Below are 7,746 nucleotides of genomic sequence, written 5' to 3'. Positions count from 1 at the left end.
CCGACCCAGGGACTGAGCCTGCATCTCATGCATTGACAGGCAGATTCTTTACCACTGAACCACCAAATACTACAAATACAGGCATGGTACAAAGGTTTAGTAGTTTCTGTTGTATAGGTGATTGTTCTGTGGCTTGATTAATTTTCAGAGCTCAAAAATAGTTCATTTCAAATGTCTGGTTGGTATTTTGCTTTTTTTTCCCCAAGAAGAGCAGTTCATCAGAGTCCTCACACTACCATTTAGGAAGCATGCATTCTAGTGTATTTTGTGGTTGGACTAGGTCAGTGGTCCTCCTGCAAACAAGCTGCTCTTCTTTCCCTGGTTTCTGACAGTTTGTGAGATTGACAAAAGTGCTCTGCTACTAACATTGAAGAATGGCATTTTCCTATGAATTAGGAAAGCACATTTCCTCTGTTAGGTTTAATTCTGTTATTTTCTGGTTTTTAACATCACCTGTTATTTAATATCAGCTGGCATCTGATCTAGCACAAATTATGCATTAGAGTTATTCCAGGTTTATTGTATCAATTCATGTGCTCTTTGAAGAATATGTTTAAAGGTGGATGAGCAGGGCATATGCAATAGAATTCATTATTTTTTACCCTCAAGTACATATCTTATTAATTCATATTTAGTGGAAGTTTAGTTTGTAAAGAACTGTACATAGACACAGAAAGAGGCAAGTATAATTCATTGTAGTAGATAGAATCAGTAGATGCTTTCCAGCTGAGCTAAGCATGCTGACAAAATACAGTGAGGCATAGTTTTAATTCACGACATCACAGCAGTATAGTTTTTTAAATTATTAATAATTCTATGCATTCATAAATGTATGGCTCAGGTCATTGACTGTGAAGACTCCAGGAAGCTGAGTGATTCCTGAAATGTCCAATGTGGGGATGCCAGGGCATGATTCGGAAGGATCCTTTTCTCAAGTTCTCAAGCTATTGAGAATCCACATGATAATAACATCACTCAAGAGACATGGAAACCACCTGAAATGATGGTAAATGTAGCACAGCAGGATGGACAGAAATGTGGGGGAAGAACCAGAAGGCAGACCAAAAAGGCTGAGAAACCCTGATAATTATTTCCATCTTTTTTCATCTACTTCTTTCAAAATACCTGGCATCATTTTCTTACTGTCATCTGTTCTGCAAAGAGTCTTCAGAACTTTGTGTTGCTGTTGATTTTGAAGGTTCATGTCTCCTCTGAATCAGGGAGAAAGTTATCTCCCTTCTGGACTACCTGCATCTTTTTTGACAGATCAATGATTGTATAAGCCAGAGAATTAGAGGCAGGGCACAGCAGGTGCTTGGAAATGCTTAGCTGCCCATCCACAAAGTATTGTAAAGTATTTCCTTCCCTTTGTTTCCTGACTTATGCCAATTCATTCTTTTTCCCTCATAAACAGGTGAAAGCTGCTTTGTTTCCTTTCCCTCTGACAGTCTCACAATTACAGGTAGGGAATTTACATCTTAAATTTGATCTATAAAATAGGATTCATAATAACCATTTTCTCTTGCAAACAGAATTGTGTCCATGGGGCTGTGACTCTGACCACCATCAAGGGAATGGTCACCTTACATTTCTAGACCTCATATTATTGACTTAGGTTTATTTACATAATTGAGTTTAAAATCATTTAAACATAGGTTTGTGTAATCAATTTCCTCATCACAAGGCACTGCTTATTTAGAACAAAGCCTTTCTGTTGAAATGCTTTCTGATATTTTCCTAGCCATCAGCAAAACATTTAATTTTATTTTCTTTCAGAAAAACTATAGGTATCCAGATAAAGGCATTCTCTCATGAATCCCCTTTATTTCTTGGTTTTAACATTATTAACAGAATGATCAGCAACTCAGTACTGAAGAGGGTAAGGAAAGCACAATTTTAACACTGATGCCCCCATCACCCCCAGAACATATGTGTTAATAATCCTGATTTTTTAAAAATCCTATAATATGTCTTCTGAACACATAACCTAGACATTGGTGATAAAACCTTGGGGGATGAAGGACTCCTCATTCTGAGGCCATTGTGTGATCTGCATGCATATGAATATTTTATACACCATCATTTGCAGTTTATAGCTGTATCATGCATTTGCATTGGTATATTGCTGCTAATATTCTCGGCACACTGAAGTCCAATCTGTAGTTTTCTTTATTCAGCATGAGCATGTTATGCTGGAGCAACTGCATGGTGCCTTCTTTAGAGAGATTGATATCTGAAAGAATTAGAATTTTCTTCCATAGCAGTGACCAGACCTACAAGAGTTTCTCTTCTGATGTGCCATCTGGAATTGTTCAGACATCTGCCATGTGAAGGGACCCCAGGAGCTTCTCACAGATTTTGGAGGGTCTCTGTGGAAGGATTCATACCCCGTAGGCACTAGCCTGTTCTCTTTAAATCACGGTGGGCAGGCAGACAAGCCCTACTCAACATCACACCTGCTCACTGCTGCACTGGCCACCTGCTGATGCCTCAGCCAAGGGATACAGGAGGAGGGGCAGGGCAGCAGGTTCCCCACGGCATCCTAACTAGGTTCCCTCCTGAGCATCTCTGAGGTGTGGGCTGTGTAGGGAAAATGCGTGCCTCAGTGAAAGTGTGCATTGTCTGCATAGGACAACTTTCTGGGTAATCTAAAGCTGACCCTATAGGAGCTAGTTTACAACTCTGCAAGTCTTTTTTTTTTTCCCCATTTATTTTTATTAGCTGGAGGTTAATTACTTTACAATATTGTAGTGGTTTTTGCCATACATTGGCATGAATCAGCCATGGATTTACATGTACTCCCCATCCCGATCCCCCCACTCCCATCTCCCTCCCCACCCCATCCCTCTGGGTCCTCCCAGTGCACCAGCCCCAAGCACTTGTCTCATGCATCCAACCTGGGCTGGTGATCTGTTTCACCCTTGATAGTATACTTGTTTGGATGCTGTTCTCTCGAAACATCCCACCCTCGCCTTCTCCCACAGAGTTCAAAAGTCTGTTCTGTATATCTGTGTCTCTTTTTCTGTTTTGCATATAGGGTTATCATTACCATCTTTCTAAATTCCATATATATGCGTTAGTATACTATATTGGTCTTTATCTTTCTGGCTTATTTCACTCTGTATAATGGGCTCCAGTTTCACCCATCTCATTAGAACTGATTCAAATGAATTCTTTTTAATGGCTGAGTAATATTCCATTGTGTATATGTACCACAGCTTCCTTATCCATTCGTCTGCTGATGGGCATCTAGGTTGCTTCCATGTCCTGGCTATTATAAACAGTGCTGTGATGAACACTGGGGTGCACGTGTCTCTTTCAGATCTGGTTTCCTCAGTGTGTATGCCCAGAAGTGGGATTGCTGGGTCATATGGCAGTTCTATTTCCAGCTTTTTAAGAAATCTCCACACTGTTCTCCATAGTGTCTGTACTAGTTTGCATTCCCACCAACAGTGTAAGAGGGTTCCCTTTTCTCCACACCCTCTCCAGCATATATTGCTTGTAGACTTTTGGATAGCAGCCATTCTGACTGGTGTGTAATGGTATCTCATTGTGGTTTTGATTTGCATTTCTCTGATAATGAGTGATGTTGAGCATCTTTTCATGTGTTTGTTAGCCATCTGTATGTCTTCTTTGGAGAAATGTCTGTTTAGTTCTTTGGCCCATAGCTAGAACACTTTCTAACACCGTACACAAAAATAAACTCAAAATGGATTAAAGATCTCAATGTAAGACCAGAAACTATAAAACTCCTAGAGGAGAACATAAGGAAAACACTCTCTGACATAAATCACAGCAGAATCCTCTATGACCCACCTCCCAGAATATTGGAAATAAAAGCAAAAATAAACAAATGGGACCTAATGAAACTTAAAAGCTTTTGCACAACAAAGGAAACTATAAGCAAGGTGAAAAGACAGCCTTCAGAATGCGAGAAAATAATAGCAAATGAAGCGACAGACAAAGGATTAATCTCAAAAATATACAAGCAACTCCTGCAGCTCAATTCCAGAAAAATAAATGACCCAATAAAAAAATGGGCCAAAGAACTATACAACTCTGCAAGTTGTAGGTAAATGTCACCAATGCAGAATAATTCTTGCCTCTAGACATGCAAATGGAATGTCTGAAGGGACAGCCCCCTTATTTAAAAAACAAAACTGTTCAGTCTCTATTAGTGTATTCTACTTGATTCCTTCATTTAATTAATGAGTTAAACAACCTTTAAACATTTATTTCAGATGTTTATGAAAGCCATGATTTTCTCCTTTTTGGAAAAATATCTTTAATAACTACCAGGGATGACATCACCAAGATGGAGATATAGGTTGTTCCTGACTCCTCTCCCCATTGCAAGAAGAGCAATTAACAACTATTTATGAACAAGATAAGACTGAGAGAATCCTAGAACATGAGGAACAGGCTGAAGCGCCCCCTGCACCATAGTGACCAAGACAGATAGTGTTAGAAAGTTAAGAGGAACACTGACTGCATTGCTTCTCACAGAACCAGGCAGCGCCACACACGGAAGTCTGCCCTGAACCAATCGTTCCTCTAGTGGGAAAAGAGAGACGGGGAGACAACCAGCACTCCCAACACTGTGGGCTGCTTTGTGGGAGACCCTACCCTGAGTTTCCCTGGTGGCTCAATTGGTAAAGAGCCTGCCTGCCAATGCAGGAGATGCAACAGATGCAGGTTCAGTCCCCGGGTAGGGAAGATCCCCTGGATAAGGGAACGGCAACCTACTCCAGTATTCTTGCCTGGAGAATTCCATGGACAGAGGAGCCTGGTGGTCTGCAGCCCATGGAGTCACGAAGAGTCAGACACAACAGACCGACTACTTTGGTTGTCTTTCATTTTCTTTCTACTCTGGTCTTGCTTCATATGCAGGGGTCTACAGAGCTCAACCACTGGGAATCTGACTGTGACAGGAAAGAGAAGTAGGGGCTTGCAACAACCAGCACATGGATCTTGGCAGGCTGAGTCTACACCTGCGGTGCCCAAATAGTAATCCCAACAAGTGGGTTTGCTCATGTGCAGAACCAACTTGGTGGTAGGCTCTGACCAGAGAGCTCGTTAGGATGCAGATCTGCCTGCTTCAAATCTTCAAAGGAGGAATTTTGCCAAGCGTGGAACCTAGTTTGCCCATACACTGGCATGGAACTGAGTCATAGCCCCACCCACTGAGGAGACTGTCTCTGGCTGCATCTGGCCAGAAGGACTGGTAAAAGCCTCTGGAAACTGTGTAACCAGCAAAGCAAAAGCCAGGAAATGAGTATGCAGTGTTGATCAACCCCAGAGCAAAGCGATTACGAGATATGGAGGGTTCTGTGGCTATAATCAGGAAGGGAAATTAATTCACAGCCAAGGCTGAGGGTAGCTCTTGGCCCTTCTCAAACAGTAGAGGTGTGGGTGGCCCTTCTCCATCTGGCTCAGGGAAGGAAACTGAGATACAACCCCACTTGCTGTGGAGAGTGTCTTCTGGACCCTTGTGATCAGAAGGGCAGGTGAGAACACCTGAAAGTTGCATAAGCTGGTAACACTTAAGCCCAGAGATATGCAGGAAGAGTTGATAATGGGCAGATCGAAGCCAGTGTCCCTGTTCCCCAGGGAACTTGGGGGACATGGACTGGCCTGCAGAGTTTTTGCTTATAAGTTGCTTATAAGTTATATTATCAGTTGATAATCTAACGGGAGTTCCCTTGTATGTAGTTTGTGACTTCCCTTACTGTTTTTTTTTAATTAAATAAATTTTTATTGATGATAATTGATTTATAACATTATGTTCCCATACTATTTTTAATATTTTGTCTTTATCTTTAATTTTTGCCATTTTAATTAAAATGTATCTTGGTGTAACCCTCTTTGGCTTGATCATGTTTCCAACTTTCTGAGTTTCCTGGATTCAGGTGTCAGCTTACTCAATGTTTTTAGCTAGTGTGCCTTCAAAAATATTCCTTGTTTCTTTCTCTCTGTTTTCTCCTTCTGGGATCCCTTATACGAATATTAGTAGACTCAATGTTGTCTCAGAGTTCTCTTAACCAGTCATGATTTTTTAAAAATTCTTTTTTCACTTCAGTTTGAGTGCTTTCTCCTCTTACCCATATCACTGTAGCTTTTCTTTACATCATTTATTTCTGCTAGTCTTCAGGTTGTTCTCATTGAGAGGTTCTCTGTAAGTGGTTGTCATTTTGGTGTGTTCATGGGAGGAGATAAGCTCATGGCCTCCCTGCTATGCCATCTTGGCCTCTCCTTTCCTTCTGCAATATCTTGTTTGATGGCAGAAATAAAATGTATTTTTTGCTGTCAGTACACTCATTCTTTATGTAAACACAACAAAATTTAACATATTTCCATTTTAGTCAGACTTCAAAAATTTGGGGGGTTTATCAATTAAAATAAGCAGATTACAGTATTTATTTAGTACTATTCTCTACTTACAAGGCACTATAAAATTTTCATTATTTGGTCAGGTAGAGCAGTATCTAAACAATAAACTCAGGTTTAAAAGTAAAGATTACATATGCATTTCTAAATAGCGTAACTGCCCTGGTTAGCTATTGGACTAGGTCATTAGTCATGGAACGTATTCAATTGGCTGTGTTAATTACAGCTTGGCCTACTTTATTTCTTAATGAATGATTTGTATTCCAACATCTTAAATCCTTTCTCTGCTCCTGGAGTGTGTATTGTAAAGGACTATAATTTCTAATTAAGCTCTCAAATATTAGCCATTCTTATAAATTATTTATAGTATGCCTGTTGGATGCAATCTGGATTAATGAGATTTTAGGAAAAATCTTGAAACACTTGAATAATATTATTACCCGTATCTGAAATCTGGGTTAGGCCCACAGAGATGCTAAACTCTAAGTAATAATTCTCACATCATCTGGACTCAGCAAGTCCAGAACAACTTGCTCACCAGATTCTGGTTTTCATCTTAGATTCTTGCTGCTCCTTCTAAGTTTTCTTAGCTGAGTCCCCTTCACGTCACTGTGAAATGTCAGAGGCCCTCAATGCCACTTGTGAATCTTTTCGTGTAGCTATACTCTCTCTGCATGTAATTCCAGTGCCTCTCAATCAATTCAGTTTGAACTTCTCCAGACAAATGTGTTCATTTGTATGTCAAATAGATAACTTAAAATACAAAAGCACCCAAATGGAACTCTTAGCTTTCCCCTCCCCCTGTCCTGACTTCCTCAATATTTTCTACATCAGTGAATACCGGTGCTATCTATAGAGTTACTGCAATACAAGACTTCCATCATTCTTCTTTTGCCTCAAGTGTCCGGTTCACTGTTTCTCTCAGGTCCTAAAAGTTCATGGCATGTGGGAGATGCTCAACGCTCTGTCACTGAGCACTGAATATGCCATGCTCCCTGAAAAGTCAGGAGAGATGAGCAGCATGCACTCTATGGTGGAGTTTAATAGGACTGTGCTTTGACTTGAGATTAATTTTTTCAATATTAATAAAAGTTGGGAAAAGGGAGAGGAAGGTAATGATCTCTGCAGTTGAGAAGCCCTGAAAAGAGATCTTACTTAGCTCCCTGTCCAGGGATTAAACTTGGGTAACCTGGATGAAAACTAGGAATCCCTAGTGACCAGACCACCCGGGGCTAGAGGCTAGAAGCAAAGTGGCCCTGGCTCTTGCCCCTGTCTGAAAGCAAGAATGATTCAAGGATGCAAAAACTGTAAAAATAGGTACAAAGTTTATTATTAGAGACACAGCACAAAGTATGGGAG

The sequence above is a fragment of the Dama dama genome, chromosome 7, assembly GCF_033118175.1.
Source record: "Dama dama isolate Ldn47 chromosome 7, ASM3311817v1, whole genome shotgun sequence".
Classification (NCBI taxonomy): Eukaryota; Metazoa; Chordata; class Mammalia; order Artiodactyla; family Cervidae; genus Dama; species Dama dama.
This window is presented reverse-complemented; position numbering follows the sequence as displayed.